General features: G+C 47.5%; 1 long non-coding RNA gene across 1 annotated transcript; it reads right to left on the bottom strand.

The window, feature by feature from the left end:
• Positions 1-4,145: 4,145 nt before the first annotated feature.
• Positions 4,146-18,535, bottom strand: LOC135897715 (uncharacterized). The gene is made up of 3 exons (XR_010563124.2): positions 18,316-18,535; positions 7,945-8,067; positions 4,146-4,396 (listed from the first exon to the last, which is right to left on the bottom strand). It is a non-coding gene; the product is annotated as an uncharacterized lncRNA (long non-coding RNA).
• Positions 18,536-20,221: the final 1,686 nt, after the last annotated feature.

Here is a 20,221-nt window from a genome sequence, read left to right as displayed (position 1 = left end):
GAAGGTCAACATGCCTTTCGAAGCCACTCCGGGACAATTGCATTGTTTTGTCAGCGAACGGACTGAAGCACCTGTTAAGCCGCCCAGTGTTGGCAAATACGAGGGAGCCCTCTTAGCAAGTTCGCCAAGAAAATGGTAAAATTGTTCTATAAGGGGCTGCTATATCTACGGTACGAATAGTAATATCCGGCGAAACAAACCAATTATAACTAGCCGCGCGCACTATACGTTCATCAATATCCTTCGCCAGGAAATTTCTCTTCGAGAAATGTAATGTGTCTCCAAGGTTAAATCAGGCAACTTGAGGATATAGCGAAGCGGAAATCGACACATTTGCACAATTCAATACCAATACAAAAATATATCATGTATTCAACGTTGTTGTTATTTTCTTTTTGTGACAGAAAAGGAATGAAAAAAAGAAACGTACGACCAAAGGTTGAACAAGTGCACCTTTATCATTCACGGGTGAAAAGGTGTTTTTATTTGGAAGTAAGCAAGCAAGCATCTGCATAGCTGGGAAAAATCAATATCTGAAATGTCAAGACAACAGTGCAATAGTAGGAAGAAAGCACATGTATAATACTGGTTTACAGGAGTCTATACTTGGAGAGTCGGCATGAAGATGTGTGGGATCGTAATATTATTTCGCAAAACGACTGTTACAAAACAGCCAAATTTACAAAAGAAGGGACCCATATGCAATTATGCTTCTCCAAAAACGAATATAATAGAAAAACAAATAATAACTTGGAATATTTTTTTATTGGCCACAAGCTTCAAAGAGAGAACGGGATCACATGGGTCTAGATCAAATACTAGATTACATTTTCCTATAAATTTACAGGGTTTTGGTCTTGTGAATTGCTTTGTGAACATGACACAAATCGTCGCGTGGCGTTCCGAACGCTGTCGTTAGGTGCGCGGATACCCAAATAATTTCTCTTCCAATTACTTCTCCTCTCTTCGAGTCAGTTTTGCAATGCAAAGCCGATGTAAATGTGATGTAAGCGTGTGCGTTACGGAGAAAACGAGACGCCAGATAATTAAAGAAGGAAATAACGTCAAGTCTGAAACGGCATGGTGGGCTAGGGTATATTATGAGACTTTCATAATTTTACTTAAAATATAACCCATAGTCGAGCTACAATGTTATTTCAGGAGCGGAAACGAAAATCTCTTTGCACCATAACTGTCTATCAGTTTCACTAAATATCAAGGTCCACAAGATATGTAGAGATCAAGTGGTAACTAAAGAAATTTACTCTTTGAGCGTACGAAATTCATCTTTACTTTCGAAGGAAGCACAAATAATCAAGCTGGTCAGGAATATCTGAATGACTGCAAGTCTCCTTGCAAGAATATTTTTGATAGAATTTCCAGGAGCAGTGATCTCACCGATTCCCCCCGACGCGTTTTCATAGTGCCTGAGGCGTTATAGGTGTAGGGACGCCTTCTGGCGTACTTACATGTATTAAAAGGGAAAAGTCTGGACAAACATGGGACTACACCTACTGCAGTCGCCGTCGTCTCATTGCTGCTGCAGTAGCATAGCTCCTCTTTTAAGATTTTCCCGCAGGTTGCCTTACGGTCTTTGCTCGCTGCAACAAAGTGAGGGATTTTCTTTTGGCCTAGAGGGTGCCGCTTGTTTACTATACTGGCCGTTTAAAGAGGACCTGTGCTCGTCTAAGGCAGTTCAGAGCAGTGCGTGCCGGTCAATGAACAGTTTTCCTTCGCGGTATTTCCAGCGAGCGAACCGTAGAATGGGCGCTCTGTCAACATCCCGGGAAATCTCCGTGAATGGGTGATCGCAGTGCCACGAAGGCGAAAACGCGGCCTGGCCCTCGGGTCAGGTGTCCTACGATCACCTGTTTATTAAACGTGGCTCGATACGTTCTCAGAACGCACGAATTTTGTCAGATTGCCATAAGGTACTGATTTATCGCCTTCTGACGACCGAAAAATACGTATATTGCTGGAACGCTTCTGCTGGTGCTTACTGCAACTCGTAGCGCACAAACATGGCGAAATTCATAGCGAGAACTTGTGGAGAACGGTAATCACTGCACACTGACGTTGGAAGCATTATAACGCTGCGTGCAACAGCGAACACAATGCTGTGATAGGACGCATTAGTTTGTCTGTACATTGAGCAGGACCAGTCAGTCTTTGTAAACAGAGTTACGCTATGCGTGAAATGGGAAAGTCAGTTTTTTTGCTTGTCCAGCGAGTTTGCTTGTACGGTGTTACTTATTTGTTTAGAACAGTAATAGTAGTAGTCTCCGTGTTTATAATAAACTTCATCTCTTCTACAAGGAAACATACTCCCGAGCTTATATTGCAATACAGACACTTCCTGCTGCTTTCTTTCTGCCATCTTGCACGTTATGCACAAATGACTGCGTTTAAGAATTGTTAAACTTACAAATATGTACACCTTGCGGGTTCATTGTGGGGCAACGGAGGTAACTTGTACTCAAGGTGTGCAAAAGTTGGGGCATAGGGGTATCAGCAAAAAATAAAAAAAAATGTTCTAGCACGACTGGGAAACGTGGAATTGCTTCAGGGCATTGGATTGGTCGAAAGCGCGCACGTCGGCGGTAGCAATCGATTTAAGCCGCCGTGCCCATGGCCGCGAGAAAAACATATGTCACGAGTTATCTATTGAACTTGGGGGAAATGCAGTAAATTTAACTTATGTTCATTAAATTAGGCCGTTTTACGTGCCAAAACAACTTTCTGATTATGAGGCACGCCGTAGTGGAGGACTCCGGAAATTTCGACCCCCTGGGCTCTTTAACGTGCAGCTAAATCTAAGTACACGGGTGTTTTCGCATTTCGCCTCCATCGAAATGCGGCCGCCGTGGCCAGGATTCGATCCCGCGACCACGTGCTCAGCAGCCTAACACCATAGCCACTGAGCAACCACGGCGGGTCTTACGTTCATTCTGTCCATCGAAGTGCCGGCAGTAAAGGTTGAGCGCGTGCCGTTAGCTGGCCTTAAATCTGGCACTGGTTTCTGTGCCCTTTAAGAAAAAGGCATATTCCCAGCGTTTAAGTAGCTAATTATACTTACTTTTCATTTTATCCTGAGCAGCTGACTATTGCTACGTGTTCGCGGCATAGAAAGGTATCGTTTGATACTATATTAATGTTCATACGATATGTACAAGTCACCGAACTGGCCGTATTTTCTGGAAGCCGTTACTAGATCGCCAGATCCCAGATGCACCAGCCCTTTGCGATGTCAGCAAACAAGTTGTGGTCTTGAAAAACCAGTCGAATCTCCAAACATAATGCTGTGTTTCTTTTTTAACCTGTGTGACACTTGATGTCATGTATGAAATCACTTCGACCTTGCCGCCCTTGTCGGAATTATTTCTGCACTCCTAGGTGCTTCACTGTCACAGCGTTACTATATTTTTCGGCGGAAGGCCTCAGTAATTGAGACTAGCAGCAATTATAGGTAGCCTATGGCCTTAAGTGCAAGTTTTAGCTCAGGGGCTCCTACTTAAATATTTGGGAACGGAGAGATTGCTTTCCTCGGCAACCGTGCAGTGCACATCTTTGTTGCGTTTGTTGTATTTAAAATACAGCGACTTTGGTCAGCATATTTTTATGTCCCTTTCCTAAGAAGATTGCTTGAATACTGGAAAATAAAAAAAAATGCTCAAGTACGAAGTATTAAGTACGTATTAAGTATTAAGTATTAAGTACGAAGTATTAAGTACAATCGCCCTTGTATTTTGGCATTCTGTCTCCAGACTATTACACTTCGTTTTTTAAGGAGATTTACTATCTGATCGTGAATACTTTTCCGCGTTTGATCCGTCCAGACACGTTTTAAGGACGGCAACATGGCGAGCGTTCTTGGCTTGTGATCCTTACACATCTTCGACAATATGATACAGCGAGGGGAGCGGTAACCAGCATAGCATGTGACGAAAGTATGTTGGCTTTTGTCGCGGATTTCGACGACAGCAACATAATGTAATATACGACCATAATGTCACATGATGATGCACAACGATGAAACTTACCTTCATAGGTAAGAACTGCGTCGAAGTTGTCGTGTAACAAATCGGGCATCATGTGCACAATACGCACAACATTTGCCATTTCCTTAATCCGAACCTTCAATCCAATTCACTGAATATGGGAAGCTTTATTCCTCAAATATTCTGCAAATAGGCCATGAGGAAAACGCCGAGTAAGTTGCTCTCAGGAAGCCACAGGAAAAACGGCGCACTTGTTGTTCCCGAAGGTCACTAGTGCAAAACGGGGACGCAGCACCTCTGGCCATCACCGCATTGCATGTTTGCGTGTACAAGTCCTTGGCATGGTTTGGAGATATTCTGGCAGGTCCCACGAATTGACGGACAGGTGTCATATTTCTCTGCAAAGCCGAAAATCCATGATTAGCAGGAAGAGCACTGCGACACCCGCTATTCCGGGCGTTTGCGGTTTCGTTCGCCTTCGGTGCTTTGGTGTGTACTGCACAACATATCGTTTTCTTGGAAAGTTGTTCAATCTTGCTGCTTAAGAGTTCATATTGGACAAACAGTACAGAATAGACCTCGGCCCAATTCTCTTTCTGCTTTAATGACTTGCCTAAAATATAAGTGCTAACACACGTCTCTATGCTGATGATTTATTTATTTATTAATTTTAAATACTTTCAAGGCCCGTAGGCGCTACAGAAAGGAGTGGTACATATTCACTAAAAAAGAATGCAGATCAATGAATAAAATATTCGTTACATGGCATGGAAAACAGCAGTCTTGAACCTCGATGAGTCTATAATAGTAGCGACCGATGCGGGGAGGTGGTTCCAGTCATTGCAGGTGCGAGGTAAAAAAGAGTAATAGTACGCGTTCGTGCGACAAGATGGCACGAAAACTTTATGAAGGTGATCACTGCGGGATGAAAAGTAGGAAGGAGGAGTAAGACGTTTTTCTTTTAGTACCGCGTTGCGGCAAATCTCGTGGAAAAGGCAGAGGCGACTGTATGCACGATGTACTGAAAGTTCCGGTATGTTAAGGGTTTGCTTCATGAGTGTTACGCTAGCATGACGAGAGTATTTAGATAGAAGAAAGCGGGACGCGCGGTTCCGAATGGCTTCGAGGGAGAGGGTTAGTGATACTTGAAGGGAATCCCAGATGGCCGAGGCATATTCTAATTTTGATCGAAGTGTTTTCTGGAGCGTCAGTTTTAAAGATGCAGGAATGGCGTAAAAGTTTCTGCGTAGATAGCCTAGCGTGCGATTAGCGTTAGAAGTTATAAAATCCATATGCTTGTGCCATGATGGATCGTGAGTTATATAAAGGCCGATATACTTGTAAAAATTAACTTGACAGAGAGGAGCGCTATTCAGAAAATACATGCGTGTGTCAGTATTGTTAGAGCGGCGTGATATGCGCATACATTTACATTTATTTACTTTTAGTTTCATGTTCCACGCATTGCACGATATAGATAAATTGTTAAGGTCCTATAGTTTAGTGGAATCGGTGGGGTCACTAATCTTATGTTATATCACGCAGTCATCAGCAAATAGGTTAATTGAAGACGATTTCACGCAGTCAGGGAGATCATTAATATATATTAGAAAGAGCAGAGGCCCGAGGACGGATCCCTGCGGGACCCCTGATGTAAATGAAAAAGCAGAGGAAGCGTTATTGGCAGTTTCGTACTGAGTTCGATTGGAAAGGAAGTCCTTGATCCAGGCTAATACTAAAGGATCAATGTTAAGCTGATCGAGTTTAAGGTTTAGTAGATCGTACATTACGGTATCAAAGGCCTTAGCATTGCGTCCTGAACCACAATATTCACTCTCCGGAATATGATATTGTTCTTAAAGATACTCAAACAGTATATTTAATTCTGCATAATTAGATAATTAGTGCTAATTATTCATCAACTTTTCAAATATTATAGTTACATGAAAAGTGTCAAGGAGAAAGTTGTAGAGCGACATGAAAAACTCCCGATACAGCTTTATGTTGCTCAATACATGCAGCATAAAAGGGTTTTTCCGAGTGTGAAAGAAGCCGGCAAATGGCACGCGAAATTGCCTCGCGACTTGCCACACGAGGAACATTGCCTGTATTCGCGGGCGACATTCACGCCCGGAAAAAACTGTTATGTGGCACGCATTGAGTAAAAGAAAGCTGCATCGGGAGTTTTTCATGTCGCTCTACAATTTTCTCATTGACAATTTTCATCTAACTATAATATTTGAGAAGATGATAAGTAATCAGCACGAATTATCTCATTAGGCCGAATGAAAAAAATACAGTTTGAGTATCTCCAGGTGACGGCAAACAATTTTACTTTTGTTCTGTCCAGCTACGTGGCATTTGCATATTTTAAATGTCTGGCTAAAATTAGCTGGGATACTCTGCATATCCCTTGCGTGCTTAACTGAATCCACTTCGCATGCTATTCACAGCGGGTTTACAGGTGGTATTCAGAGACCTGGATTGGGAAGAATTGGGGATAAGAGTTAATGGAGAATGCCTTAGTAACTTGCGATTCGCTGATGATATTACCTTGCTTAGTAACTCAGGGGACCAATTGCAATGCATGCTCACTGACCTGGAGAGGCAAAGCAGAAGAGTGGGTCTAAAAATTAATCTGCAGAAAACTAAAGTAATGTTTAACAGTCTCGGAAGAGAACAACAGTTTACGATAGGTATCGAGGCACTGGAAGTGGTAAGGGAATACGTTTACTTAGGGCAGGTAGTGACCGCGGATCGGTATCATGAGACTGGAATAATCAGAAGAATAAGAATGGGCTGGGGTGCGTTTGGCCGGTATTCTCCGATCATGAACAGCAGTTTGCTATTATCCCTCAAGAGAAAAGTGTATAACAGCTGTGTACTACCAGTACTCACGTACGGGGCAAAAACCTGGAGGCTTACGAAAAGGGTTCTACTTAAGTTGAGGACGACGCAATGAGCTATGGAAAGAGGAATGGTAGGTGTAACGTTAAGGGATAAGAAAAGAACAGATTGGTTGAGGGAACTAACTCGAGTTAATGACATCTTAGTTGAAATCAAGAAAAAAAATGGGCATGGGCAGGACACATAATGAGGAGGGAAGATAACCGATGGTCATTAAGGGTTACGGACTGGATTCCAAAGGATGGGAAACGTAGCAGGGGGCGGCAGAAGGTTAGGAGGGCGGATGAGATTAAGGGGTTTGCAGGGACGACATTGCCACAATTAGTACATGAGCGGGGTAGTTGGAGAAGTATGGGAGAGGCCTTTGCCCTGCAGTGGGCGTAACCAGGATGATGATGATGATGATGATGATGATGACTCTTTCGAGGGGCGCGAGTCTCTTGGTTTTGCTGGGGTACTCAGAATGAAGTTGAACTGCATCCTACTGTCATGTCTTGTAAATACTAATATAGGGCCGTCACTTCAGGGAAGAGTTCTTCAAGGTCACATGAAGTTTCGTCAAGTGCAACTGTTATTAAAGGTTAAATATATAAATATATGGTTGGGGCTCGGAAAAGATCGGTCGCCTCCCCCTCCCTCCCCCTTACCCAGTAAAATGAAATGTATGAGCCTATGCTTTGCAGTGAGGTGAACGTTGTTTAAACAATGGATCCGCGACCTCAGAGAGGTGGCACGTAATGCTACCCAAGTTCTCTCGCATTTACTCCTTAATTGGCTCTGAAGTTTTTTATTTCTGGTTTCTCAACTCCTGACGTGCAATTCCCGCCTTATAGTCGTCAAGTCTTTATTTCAGTTTGTAAATACAAACTAACTCGGGATGGTGACAAAAAAGCAGCGAGTTATACACCGGTTGACTATCTATCTCTTCTTCTAAAATTTTTGCCCCTTACTGTCTTTTAATAACTAATTTTTCCCAAGTGTATTTCTCGCACTGGCACTGAAAAATTTGTACGAACAAAATAGAAAAATGCATCCTTACATTTTTTGCAGCACGTACTCCAAAACCAACAGCCTCCTAGCTTTACCCTGTCTTTAGTCGGGCACAAGAACTTCAGCTTGCATTGATAGCCGTTAGACTTGCAGTTGGAGCTCGCATTGTGCGCTGCGAAAGCAAATAATGAGCGATCGCTATAAATAAATATGAGCGAACTGCAAAAGAAGGATGTGATAGAGAGAAGCACAGTTATCCCAGCGATAGCTAGTATGTGTTTCTTTAGCGCTAGTTCGAGGAAGCTTTATCTCGGGGCCAACTCCGATGCCGCATAATATACGTTAAACGCACAACTGCTTTTATAGCGATAGCAATGATACGGACACTCCAGGTGCATTCTCGCCGTCGCCGTGATATTTCGTGTAGTACAGGTGCGATGAAATCGCGACCCTGCGCCGTATGCTGTGGGTGTGAGTGTAAGTTTGCGAGGGCAAGCTGAGAAGGATGTTGGCTTCATCCAGCACGCGCAAGGGAGGAAGGTGGGAAAGACGCGCGCCGTCTTCCATCGCACAGCTTATGTTGAATGGAGCAGGAACGGGTAATAACTTTCGAGAGGAAGTTACGACCACGGTAAGTAAGCAGCTGTCGCGGGCGCCATCAAGCAAGATCATGTCACGCGAGAGAATGTCCGCGACGTCAGTGGCGCAACTGGTAGGGAGAGCCCGCGTGATGGCGTAGCGGGTGGTGTAATCAGTTGCGACGGCTGCCCATTTGTTCCCAGAGGATGACGTTGGAAAGGAACCGAGGAGGTTTAATCCAACACGAAAGAACGGTTCCACAGGAACAGTGATCGGCTGGAGATGACCGGCAGGTAGCACCTGAAGTGTTTTCCGACGCTGGCAGGGATCACATGCAGCAACATAGCGTCGGACAGAGCGAGCGAAACCAGGCCATTAGAAGCGGCGGCGGACGCAGTCGTACGTGCAGGTTACCCCAAGATGTCCTGCAGTGGGTGCGTCATGCATCTCAAAGAGCACAGCCTCTCGTAGATATTTTGGCACGACAAGAAGAAGATCAGATCCGTCAGGGAGGAAGTCCCTTCGGTACAGAATGCCGCCCTGGAGGACATATCGGCGAACGGATGCGTCGGTAGGTGTAGAGTGCAGACGCTCGATAAGTGCTCGCAGCGATAGGTCTCGGTAGTGCTCGTCAGAGACGTTAGCGAAGGCAGACACAGAGAAAATGGCATTGGGGGTACTACTGTCGCCGTCGTCGGGCTCGTCTAGCGGGTTGCGAGACAGGCACTCAGCGTCCTTGTGTAGTCGGCCAGATTTTTAGTTGACAGAATACGAATATTCTTTGAGGCGTAAGGCCCAAGTCTTCCTGTAGGATCTTTCAGTGAGCATAACCAGCAAAGTGCGTGATGGTCTGTGGCCACAGAAAAGGGCCGGCCATATAAGTATGGGCGGAACTTCGCAACCCCCCAAACTAGGGCTGGACACTCACGCTCAGTGATGGAATAGTTGCGCTTCGAGGGTGAGATGAGCCTGCTGGCGTAAGCGATAACACGGCCGTTGCCGCGCTGGCGTTGTGCCAGTACTGCGCCAATTCAGTGACTGGTGGCATCAGTACGGGCTTCGGTAGGCGCAGAAGGATCGAAATGGGGCCATAATGGGAGGCGTTGTGAGAAAGTCGATTAGTTGCGAGAATCCAGAGGCCTCGTTATTACGCCACTGGAAAGGGGCGTCTTTTTTCGAAAGCTTGGTTAGTGGTCGTGCTATGGCACGGAATTTTTCACGAAACGGCGGAAGTACGAACAAAGGCCGATAAAGCTGCGCACACCCTTGGTATGGTGTCTAGATAGGGGAGGTGTGATGACCGGCCAGGAAAACCTGACCCCCGTTCGCGTGAATGCCGCGGGGCGGCGCTGTTGTCAGGGGCGCCGTCAGCACGCGCGGCCGTCCGCTGCGTGTTTAGAGGGAATGCTGTAGTGGAAACGCATTTGACTGAGTTTTAGAAATTTTAGCTAATACTGCAGTCCCTTAGACATCGCAAAGATGGTATTGCGCTAGGTTATCATGTGGTTTTCGAATACGGGGTAACACAACCGAGTTTTCTGCTGGCAGAAAGCGAGCACGCATTTTAGAAATTCCATATTAAAGCCACTAAATCAGCGGGGAGCTTATCTATCGTAGAATGCTGTTTGCACGATTTATATGCAATCGTATTCTTTCTTCTTCGAGGTCGACGCGATAACTGCTAGGATCCCCCGGAATGTTCATTTTCGCCACCCGTATTTTTTTTTAGTTGTGGGCGTTATTACGTACGAAAGCGTTTAAGTTCGTTTACACCTGCCAAATCAGCATTAAACCATGACATACCTTGTAGTGCAACGTCCTGGAGTCATTTCATTCTCACTGCAATTCAAAAACCAGATAAACAAAAGCAACATGTTTCTGGACGAGCAAACTTTATTGCATACAGCAGAATGTACTTCCAATTCTGCTGCTTGTTTTACATCAGGCAAGGCTTCGTTCTTTTGCCTTTTTTCTCATCCATTTCCTGGTTGAGGCTCTTCAAATGAAAGTGGATTCTGGTAAGGCAGAAAAACCTGACCACCGATTCTGTAAGTGCCAGGCAATGCTCCACACAACCAATTTGTGCCACATTTGTACTCGCGTTCTTGAGTATGCTGAAGGCAGCTTTAGAATGCAGACGCGTTCTGCTAAATTCATGTTAGCCTGCTTTCAAGAGCTTGAATCAGACGATACAATGACTCCGACGGGTAGAGAAGCCCACCCAAGTCCCACTCTTTGGAGGCATCAGCTGAGAGTTCTTTTGGGACACAGTCCCTCGGCACAAGGCAGGCATCCCTGCATGCTGCACAGCTAGTTGAGAGCACACGCTTCCTGGCCACGTAGCCTGCAATGTAGTATACCAAGCGAGCATCGCTTCGTTTTTCAACATAGTCCACGTGGTCCACGGCCACTTCAACAGCCTCCATGGGTAATACATCATCTTGTTTCTGATTTTCCAAGAATGCCTCTTCCGCAGAAAGAAGGGAGTCCAGAAGTCCTGGCGACACGCTTCCACCTCTAGGGCTCTTTGCAAGACTGTAAAAGCTCAAGTACCAGCAAATGTTGAAATTACAGGAAGCTGTTCAGCAAAATTATTTTTACAGCCAAAGATATACAAGTACCTGATGATAAGGATGAACTGAGCCGGGGTGGGGTAATCATTTGCACCACTTGCCTGCCGTACTATCCCAAACGAGCGCTCAAGGCAGTCTTGGCTCAGGTGCGACGTCATCGGGTATCTGAAGCCGACCTTTTTGGTTAAGTACTTCAGGAGGGCCTTTGTGGAATGTATTGAAACACGTAGCGGTTTGTCGGCCCTTGGAATGGCATGCGCCCACTTCAATAACAGTTCTTGGCATGTCGGCGCACGGAAAAGGGACATTTTTTCCGAAAAAGATTTATAACCGGAATCGCACCCTAACACGAAGCACCACCTCTGAGTTTTTTTCTTTGAAGTTGAAGGCATCTTCGTCAGCCCACAGCAGTTATAAATAAGCAGCACACGCAACAATCTGCAGCAAAACACACCGTGAACATCCGGCGCCCAGGCGCTGTCTAGCCGGACTCGCTGCCTTCTCTGCGCAGTCTCCGCGGAAATGCACACGGCGCCCCGGGCCGCAGCGCTCTGTATTGCCCTAGCGGCAGTCACGTGCAAAGGGATCACCCCTCTCTATGGGAAGGGCGCCGCGGTCATCACACCTCCCCTATCTAGACACCCTACCCTTGGCACACTTCGGAACAGGGAAGTGCGTAACAGCGTGGATCTTGCCTGGGTCTGGTTGCACTCCGTTCGCGTCAACGAGATGTCCAAGGACGGTAATCTGGCGACAGCCGAATTGGCACTTCGATGCGTTGAGTTGCAGACCGGCTCAACGAAAAACGTCCAGAACTGCTAAGAGGCGCTCGAGGTGTGTTGCGAACGCTGGGGAGAATACTATAAAGTCGTCCAAGTACCACAGGCACGTGGATCATTTCAAACCATGAAGAAGGGAGTCCCTAATGCGTTCAAAAGTGGCAGGAGCATTACATAGACCGAACGGCATCACTTTTAATTGATACAGACCGTCGGGCGTTACAAAAGCAGTCTTCTCGCGGTCGAGATTGTCCACGGCAATCTGGCAGTAGCCGAAGTGAAGGTCAATAGAGGAGAAATAGCGAGCACCGTGGAGGCAGTCAAGGACGTCATCAATCCGAGGTAGAGGATACACGTCGTTTTTGGTAACCCTGTTAAGGTGCCGATAATCCACGCAAAAGCGCCATAAGCCATCCTTATTTTTTTACCAGTACAACAGGTGACGCCCATGGACTACATGACGGTTCAGTAATGTTCTTGGCAAGCATTTTGCCAACTTCCGCGTGAATAACTTGACGCTCAGCCGGTGACACTCGATACGGGCGGCGATGAATACCCGCATCACGGGTACTAATGTGATATTTAACAGCTGTTGTTTGGGCCAAATGACTATCCTTAAAGTCAAAAATATCGTGGAAGGTAAACGGAACGCGGTAGAGCTCACGAGCGTGCTCGGACGTCATGTCGGGCGCAATCATTTTCTGTAAGTCGGCGATGGTACAAGCTGCCGACTGCGATGGTAGAAGAGGATCGGCTGAATTGTCGTCTACTGCAATAGATGCTACTGAGTGAGCCTCAAATGAGGAAAGCTGAGCCAGAGACATCCCGCGTGGCAGCACTTGTGTCGTCAGTGTTCGTTAACTGTTCCGTGAGGCGCCGATTCGTAAGCGCTCACCTCGTGGGACATTCCTCGAATGTCGATGCGTTTTACCATGGCGTACTTGTCGGCGTGCTCCCTCTTCGAGGTACTCACGACGATTATGTTCTGTTGATGGTTTGGACAAATAATACCTTCTCTTGCTGCAGTTGCATCGACTTGCAACGAGACCTCCGGAGAAAACGCGGAGGAGGGCAGACATCAAACGTACGCAGAATAGGCGCGAGAGCAAAAGATCGCGCTCGACAGATTTACTCAAGAAGTAGTGAAAACGATGCGGACGCCCTTCGTCGACGCCAAGCTAGCACACATGTGGGCGGCGCGGCACTCGCTCACGCGAAAATGGAATCGTCAATGTCGAAATAAGAAGCTCGTCAAACGCATCGCGCTCCTCTACAAACAGATCGCTGAATACGCAACCAAGCTGTGCCGAGAGAACTGGATGAGTACGTGCGACGGGCTGCAGGGAAAGCTGTCGGCGCGCAAGAACTGGTGCCTGCTCAGACACCTGATCAACCCGTTGAGCAGCAAGACCGCAACCAACCACAACCTCACCAAAGTTCTGAACGCTTACGATGGCAACGGCCAAAGGCTCATTGAAGACCTCAAGGTGATCTACCTCAAGACGGAGAGAGGACGATTTCCGATACCGGAGGACTACGGGGGACCGGAAAATCTGGCATTGGATGAACCGCTCACCATCACGGAGTTATTAGTAGCCATAGACGAAAGTAATAAGACGAGCGCACCCGGAACGGACGCCATTACACACAAGCTGCTCAATAACATGAGTGATGCGGCGGTACGCGGGCTCCTGGGTCACATCAACATAACATGGGAAAGCTAGAAGTTCCCCGCCGAATGGAAAGAGGCCGAGGTAGGGTTCATACCGAAACCCGGCAAACCTCTGACGACCGAGAACATGCGCCAGATCTCGCTCATGTCCTGTGTGGGCAAGGTCATGGAACGCATGGTTCTCAGAAGACTTCAAGCACACCTGGACGAGACGAATCAGACGCCGGCGACCATGTATGGATTCCGCCAGCACCTGAGCACCCAAAACGTCCTGATCCAATTACACGAACTAGTGATAAAACGAGCAACGAGACAGGCGCCCCGGGGTATGCTGGCTTTGGACCTCAAGGGGGCCTTCGACAACGTGTCCCACGCCAGCGTGCTCGAGAACCTGCGCAAGACGGGGCGTGGCCGCAAGACCTACGGCTATATTAAGGATTTTCTAACCAATAGAACGGCAACTATCCGGATAAGAAAGGAACGGTCAGAGCCTGCGGAGCTCGGAGACAGGGGTACCCCGCAGGGGTCGGTCCTGTCGCCTCTGCTTTTCAATATGGCATTCCTGCCCCTGCCCGAACTACTTAATCAGATCGAAGGCGTGGACCACGCGTTCTATGCCGACGATATAACGATGTGGACGAACCGCGCGGGGTCCGATGCCTGGGCGGAGGAAGCCCTGCAGAGAGCGGCAACGACCGTCCGCGAGTATTCCATGACCTGCGACCTGAGCTGCGCTCCAGAGAAATCGGAGCTGCTCATGGTACAGCCCGGAAGACCAAAGAAAGAGCCGCCGCCGAACATAATTATCACCGTCGATGGCACAGAGATCAAGCCAATGCAGCGGATCTGGATACTGGGCCTGCTGTTGCGCAGCGACGGCAAGGCGCACGCAGCCGTCAACAAAATCATGACCACATCAGAGCAGGTCCTGAGCGTGATCCGGAGAGTCACCAACCGGAACAGAGGGATCAAACAAGGAGACGCACTGCGCCTGGTGCAGGCATTTGTCGTGTCACGCGTAACGTACTCCGCCCTGTACCTCCAGCTTGCGAAGGTGAACCGCGAGACGCTGAACACGACGATAAGGAAAGCAGTCAAACTCGCCATAGGCATCCCAGTCTACTCGTCGGTGCAGAAGCTGCTGGAAATGGGTGCCCACAACATGGTGGAAGAGCTGGTGCAAGCACACCTATCCCACCAGAGAGTAAGGCTGAGCCGGACAGTGCAAGGTTGGGCTGTCCTACGCAAGATGGGATGGCAAATTAAACAGCAACCGACAACGGAGCCGCTCCCCACAACGTGGAGAGACATTATTAAGACAAAGCCCCTCCCCCGGAACATGCAGCCGGGGAGGAACGACGAGAGGCGCTCTGCGCGGGCCAAGGCACTGGCTCAACAGCTGGAAGAGGACCCCGAGGTTCTCTACGCGGGCGCCTCGATTTCCAAACACGGAACCAGAGCAATGGCGGTCGTCACCACCATCGATAAACTGGTCACAGGCGCGTCGATACGGACGACGAATACAGCCGAAGCAGAAGAAGTGGCCGTGGCCCTCGCACTCGCACAACCGGGAGTGAAGACCGTGGTCACACACACCCAGACCGCCTATGCAAGCTACCGCAAGGGGAACAATCTCCCGCGGCATTAGCAATCCTCACCAAATTCAAATCACCGGGATGGGCCGTTGAGCTCGTGTGGGTCCCAGCTCACTCGCAAGTGGAGGGCAACGCACTCGTCGACCACTATGCCCGAGAACTGTCAATCTGGGCCGAGCACGAGCCAGAGCTACCGCACCCCGTGACAAGTTACAAAGAAACCGCCCAAATGTACAGGAGCGGCAGATGTAGGCTTCCGCGTCCGCATCAGCAACTCACCCGAGTGCAGCAAACGATCGTGCGACGCACGCAAGCGGGGTCGCTAGCTCATCCCGTGCTCTTGCACAAGATGTTCCCAACAGAGCATGACACCTCCTGCCCGTTTTGCAGATGATCAAAAGGCACTCTAGCACACATCCTTGCAGAGTACACTAAGCTCAAGAACCTCCAACCATCCGTACACCCCCCTCTCCAGCCCCCCTACCCCCCCGCCCCCCGAGCGATGGGAGACCTTGTTGTCCAGCCCCGACCTACCGACGCAGCTCGCGCTGGCAGCTAGGGGCCAGGAACTGCTGGACGCATATGGGACCAGAGAATAAGGTTCCACCCCATCTGGTGCCAGCGCGTACCAACCTTTGCTAAGGGCTCAGTATAAAAGTTGATTCTCTTTCTTGTGTCGACAAACCAAAGTTGACCATTGGCAGGCAGACGTAGTCCGCCGTAGATAAAACTGTATGAGGTACTGTGATCCCGTGTGTAAGGAGGACGTCTTGCCTAGGAGCCGCGATGTAGTGACCGTCGGACACTGGTGGGGATGACACTAAGCCAACGTAAGTCAGTGCCGAAGGTGGCAAGCGAACGAAGTCGACGGAACTGAGGCGAGTGGAGTGTGGTTCAGTGGGATCCAGAAAAGGCAGGTCAAGGCGGAGAGTACTGTCGGAACAATAGATGAGAGCAGAATGTGTGGAGAGAAAGTCTAGGCCGAGGATGACGTCGTGTGGACAGTGCGCGATGACTGAATAGCACGACAGTGGAGTGATCGGCGAAAGAGATGCGGGCGGCACACATACCAATTACGGGGGCTGTTCCGCCATCGGCGACACGGACAACAGGCGTCGAGGCGGACGTGATTATTTTCTTCAGTTGGTTACGAAGGTCAGTGCCCATTACCCACAGGGCCCCAGTGTCTATAAGAGCAGACACAGAAACACTGTCGACTTGCACGTCAAGAAGGTTCAGAAGAATGGGCAACGTCAGTAGAGGATTTGGCGGCGTAGGGAGCAATGCAGTGTCACCTCGAGGCGCTGCGTCGTCTAGTTTTCCGGCTGGGAGCGGCGTCCGAAGGGAGTCGGCGAATAGGAGCAGCGGGGCTGGGGGGAGCGAGATTGTCGTCGTTGGGGCGAAGGCGAATGAGAATATGGGCGGTTCGGCGCAGGAGAATCAGTGGCGGCATTATCAGAGTGTGCGGCATAGGGACAAAAAGGGCTATCTGGGGGGCGAGAGTAGGCAGTATAAGTAGACCGGGTCGGGGAACTCCAGTGACTGCGACAGTGCTGAGAAATCTGCCCCATTCGACGGCAGTGAAAACAAATGGGCTTGTCGTCACCAGTGCGCCATTCAGATGGGTTGCGGAAACATGGTGGGTAATTGGGCGCCGAATATTTCGACACGCCCATCTTCGGAACGGTGACATTGGTGTCCGCAGAAGAGTGACGTTGGAGCCGCGAGTTGTGTTAGGGATGGCGAATATTGTGCCGTTTCCCGGACGAGGTCCTCCTGCACGCAGTGTTCAGTTTGTCATTAAATATGTCAGCAGTTTTCTGGAGCGTTGTGACTTGTTCATCTCTGTTCATCCTAGAGGTGTGCACGTTGTGATTGCAGTGAGCGCGCTCGTGGCAACAACACCTATTGAATGGCTGACTATGTTTATGATAGTCATTAACATAGTCAGCAGATGACGACTGTCTAGGATTGCGTATTAAGTTCGCTAATTTTTCTCGAAAGTACGTTCAACACGAGTTTCTGTGTGTTTCCTCCTACTGATGCTGCACCAAATAGTGGAAAAGTACCCGCGCTTAATATTCTGTCAGTTACCATTTCAGTGCTTCGCATGCTCTTCTTCTAGATTTTCCTAATCGCATGCGCCTAATGTATCAGTATCTATGTTCGAAAGCAAGCGTGAAAGCATATTAATTGGAACCTAATTCTGGAGAGTTCTTTACAGCGGTAACCTCACGCGTGCACGCTGTTTTCTACGTACCAGTCGGAAGTATTCCGATCATTTTCAGCTTCCTGATTTTATCAACTGGTTAATTCTTTGTGGAACGTATCTAGTGTAATGTTACAAGTCCACTACCAATGATCCATGGCTCAGCAGTCAGTGTTATCATCGGCATGATTGTAAAGCTCTCTCCGGTTGTCATGCGGTTAATGGCATGCTGTTATTGATGCTGCCATCTTGGCGTAGGTGAACCTTCCTACGCCCCTCTTAAAAGCCGGACTTGACTTGTGCTATCTCAGGGCAGCAAAGATTATTATTTTCTTTTTCATGGCCGTAATCTCTTTTTAGCTAAAATCTCTGAAGTAGGAGGAACAAAATGCCTAGCAACACTGATATCAAATGATGTACTTCGCTGCAGCATGCTTGACAAACAGCTTTGATTGAGCAGAGGTGGGTTTCAAAGAATAAACATCTTATGTTTAGATGCGTAAAATATCCATCCGTCCACGCATGTGGCTCTCTGTGCACCGAAAACAAATTTCTTACCAAACAACAGCAAAAAATAAAATAAAAAGAAAACATTTACTGATGTGTTTCTTTTACCCAAATAAAGAACTATTAGACAATATAGGCAACTCATCAAATGCATTCGCTAGAGTGTACTTAAGGCTGTCAGACGTTTCTTTAAGCACGAGAAACACGCATATGTCCAACATGATCCACAAAAATAAACAGTGCACACTTAAGCAAACACGGTAGTTAGGACCAATATAATGCGACGATTCGTTTCGTTCAATTCTATTCTTTTCACACCACTCGCAACTAAGAATAACCCTATTCAGGTGATAACAAACCGAAAGGCCAATTTGACCACCGACGAAGCGTAATAATTTAAAAGAATAACTGGAATAAGATCATCGCATTATTCCTGCGCAGCTTTCACCCCTCATGGAAAATAAAATTCGTGGTCCTCCACCTTCAAATACATAGCTTGCACTCACCGATAATGCCCGAGACAAGGAAGAGTGCGCATAGCACACGAAATGATACCATCACGATTATATGTCGCACCTATCCTCAATATCAGCAATGATTACAGGGTCTGAAGCTCTAAGAAATGTCTGTTCGTAGCCTTTCTTTTCTTCACAATAAAATTTCACCACGGTGCCTAGAAAGCGCTGGGGAATCGGCGCGTTGTATAACACATTGTACAATGAAAATGGGACGGGGGTTTGACACCGCTTCTTGTCGAGACGAATACAGCTTGCGAAAACCTCAACTGCATTCAGCCAGTAGTTGCAGTGACGATGTGCAAGAGCGCACAATAGAGCGATCCTTTATTTGAGAGCACAATTCGTGGCCGATGTAATGTAGAGCTAACGCCAGCCGAGCTAGTTCAAGCAAACACACTTGATACTGCTCCAAAGTCACTCGCGCTATTTCTAAGCAATGCGACTAGCTCTGGTCATGGCAAACATAAGAAGCTTGGCTAGTTGGTTTCAGTATTCTGACGTACTTACAGCGCGAAAAAAAAAAGAGAAAGGAAACACAATATGAACGAGCGCGGACAGGTGCTCAAAAACACCTGGTATATAAGGATGGAAACAGCGCCGCTAAGCTACAATGGTGAAAGCATTATTGAAAGTAAATTTAAGAGAAACCTAAAAACAATGCTATTTCTGGAGTTTTACACGTTATAACTCCGATGGGATCATAAGGCACGCCGTAGTGTGCGACGCCCGATTTATATTGACCGCCTTAGTTTCTTTAGCACCGCACTCGAATCTTTAATTCATTGTTGCTTCGAGTTGTCGATTAATTCGCACCGCGGTGCAGTCTGCTGGCTTGATGGTAGGGCGACCATCCCTGAAAAGGCTTTGGTCCGGGGTTCGAATCCCGGACCAGCACGAATTTTTTCTTCAACTGCGAAGCTATGTTTCTGAGGAAGCCGCGTGGGTTTCCTTGGTACCTTCGGTCTACACACATGGGCGAATGTCAGTTTTTTCTTTCAGAAATCTATGTACCACGCGTCCTTGCACTGCACCCCCATCAATAGGCGGCCGTCTCGGCCCCAATAGAACCCGCAACCTCACGCCCAGCAGCGCAGCATAATAGGCGCAGCCGGGCTTCCGCGGCGGGTAACAAAAAAGGATCTTTACTGCTCCTTGCGGTTGTGGACCTCGCCGCTTCGCACTATAGACAATCGATCTCCCCGCCCTTGCTATTGCTGTATTAAAGAGAAAACTAAACAAAACCGCATATCACTTATCAGACCACTGACATCTTGAGCGGACAGTATATCCTTGCGGACAAACGAAAGGACTCAAACCTAATCTATGCCTAGATAATGAGTATGAGAGGCGAAGCTATCGTTCATATCTTCTTTTTTTTGGCTAACAAACTTTCACTCTTCGGAAAATTTTTGCACCTGAATATTCTATATAGCCATATGGCTCGCCTCATTATTTACCCGTCACGTGCCTTTAAAATATCGTAGAGTAGCCGTGCCAAACATCAGGGTACGATATTTAATGATGTTACCGCATTTGTTCTTGGGCGTGGTCATACTGCCGTAGTAATTGCATAGAAACATTAGTGCTTTTGCAGCAGTTTCATGAATTATGCTCATTTTATGGGATGGAGACGAAAATAAGGCTGGATAATTATTGAAGTGGCACACTATGTCAGCTGAGTGAGCAAAAATAATAGAATTACCTGGCATGCGCGTAAGAATATGTAATACATTTATGCAATGGAAAACGAAGGTACCAATTGCCGCAAAACTGAGGTAGAATTTGATATGGTTTTTATTATCAACTCCCTAGACCATCAAGAAAGCTTCCAGACCGTCTGCTGTAAACAACGTTTGCAGATTTTTGAAGGAGTTACGGTAGCATTCTTAGGGTA

Source organism: Dermacentor albipictus, chromosome 3 (genome assembly GCF_038994185.2).
Source record: "Dermacentor albipictus isolate Rhodes 1998 colony chromosome 3, USDA_Dalb.pri_finalv2, whole genome shotgun sequence".
Lineage (NCBI taxonomy): Eukaryota > Metazoa > Arthropoda > Arachnida > Ixodida > Ixodidae > Dermacentor > Dermacentor albipictus.
This window is presented reverse-complemented; position numbering and strand designations above follow the sequence as displayed.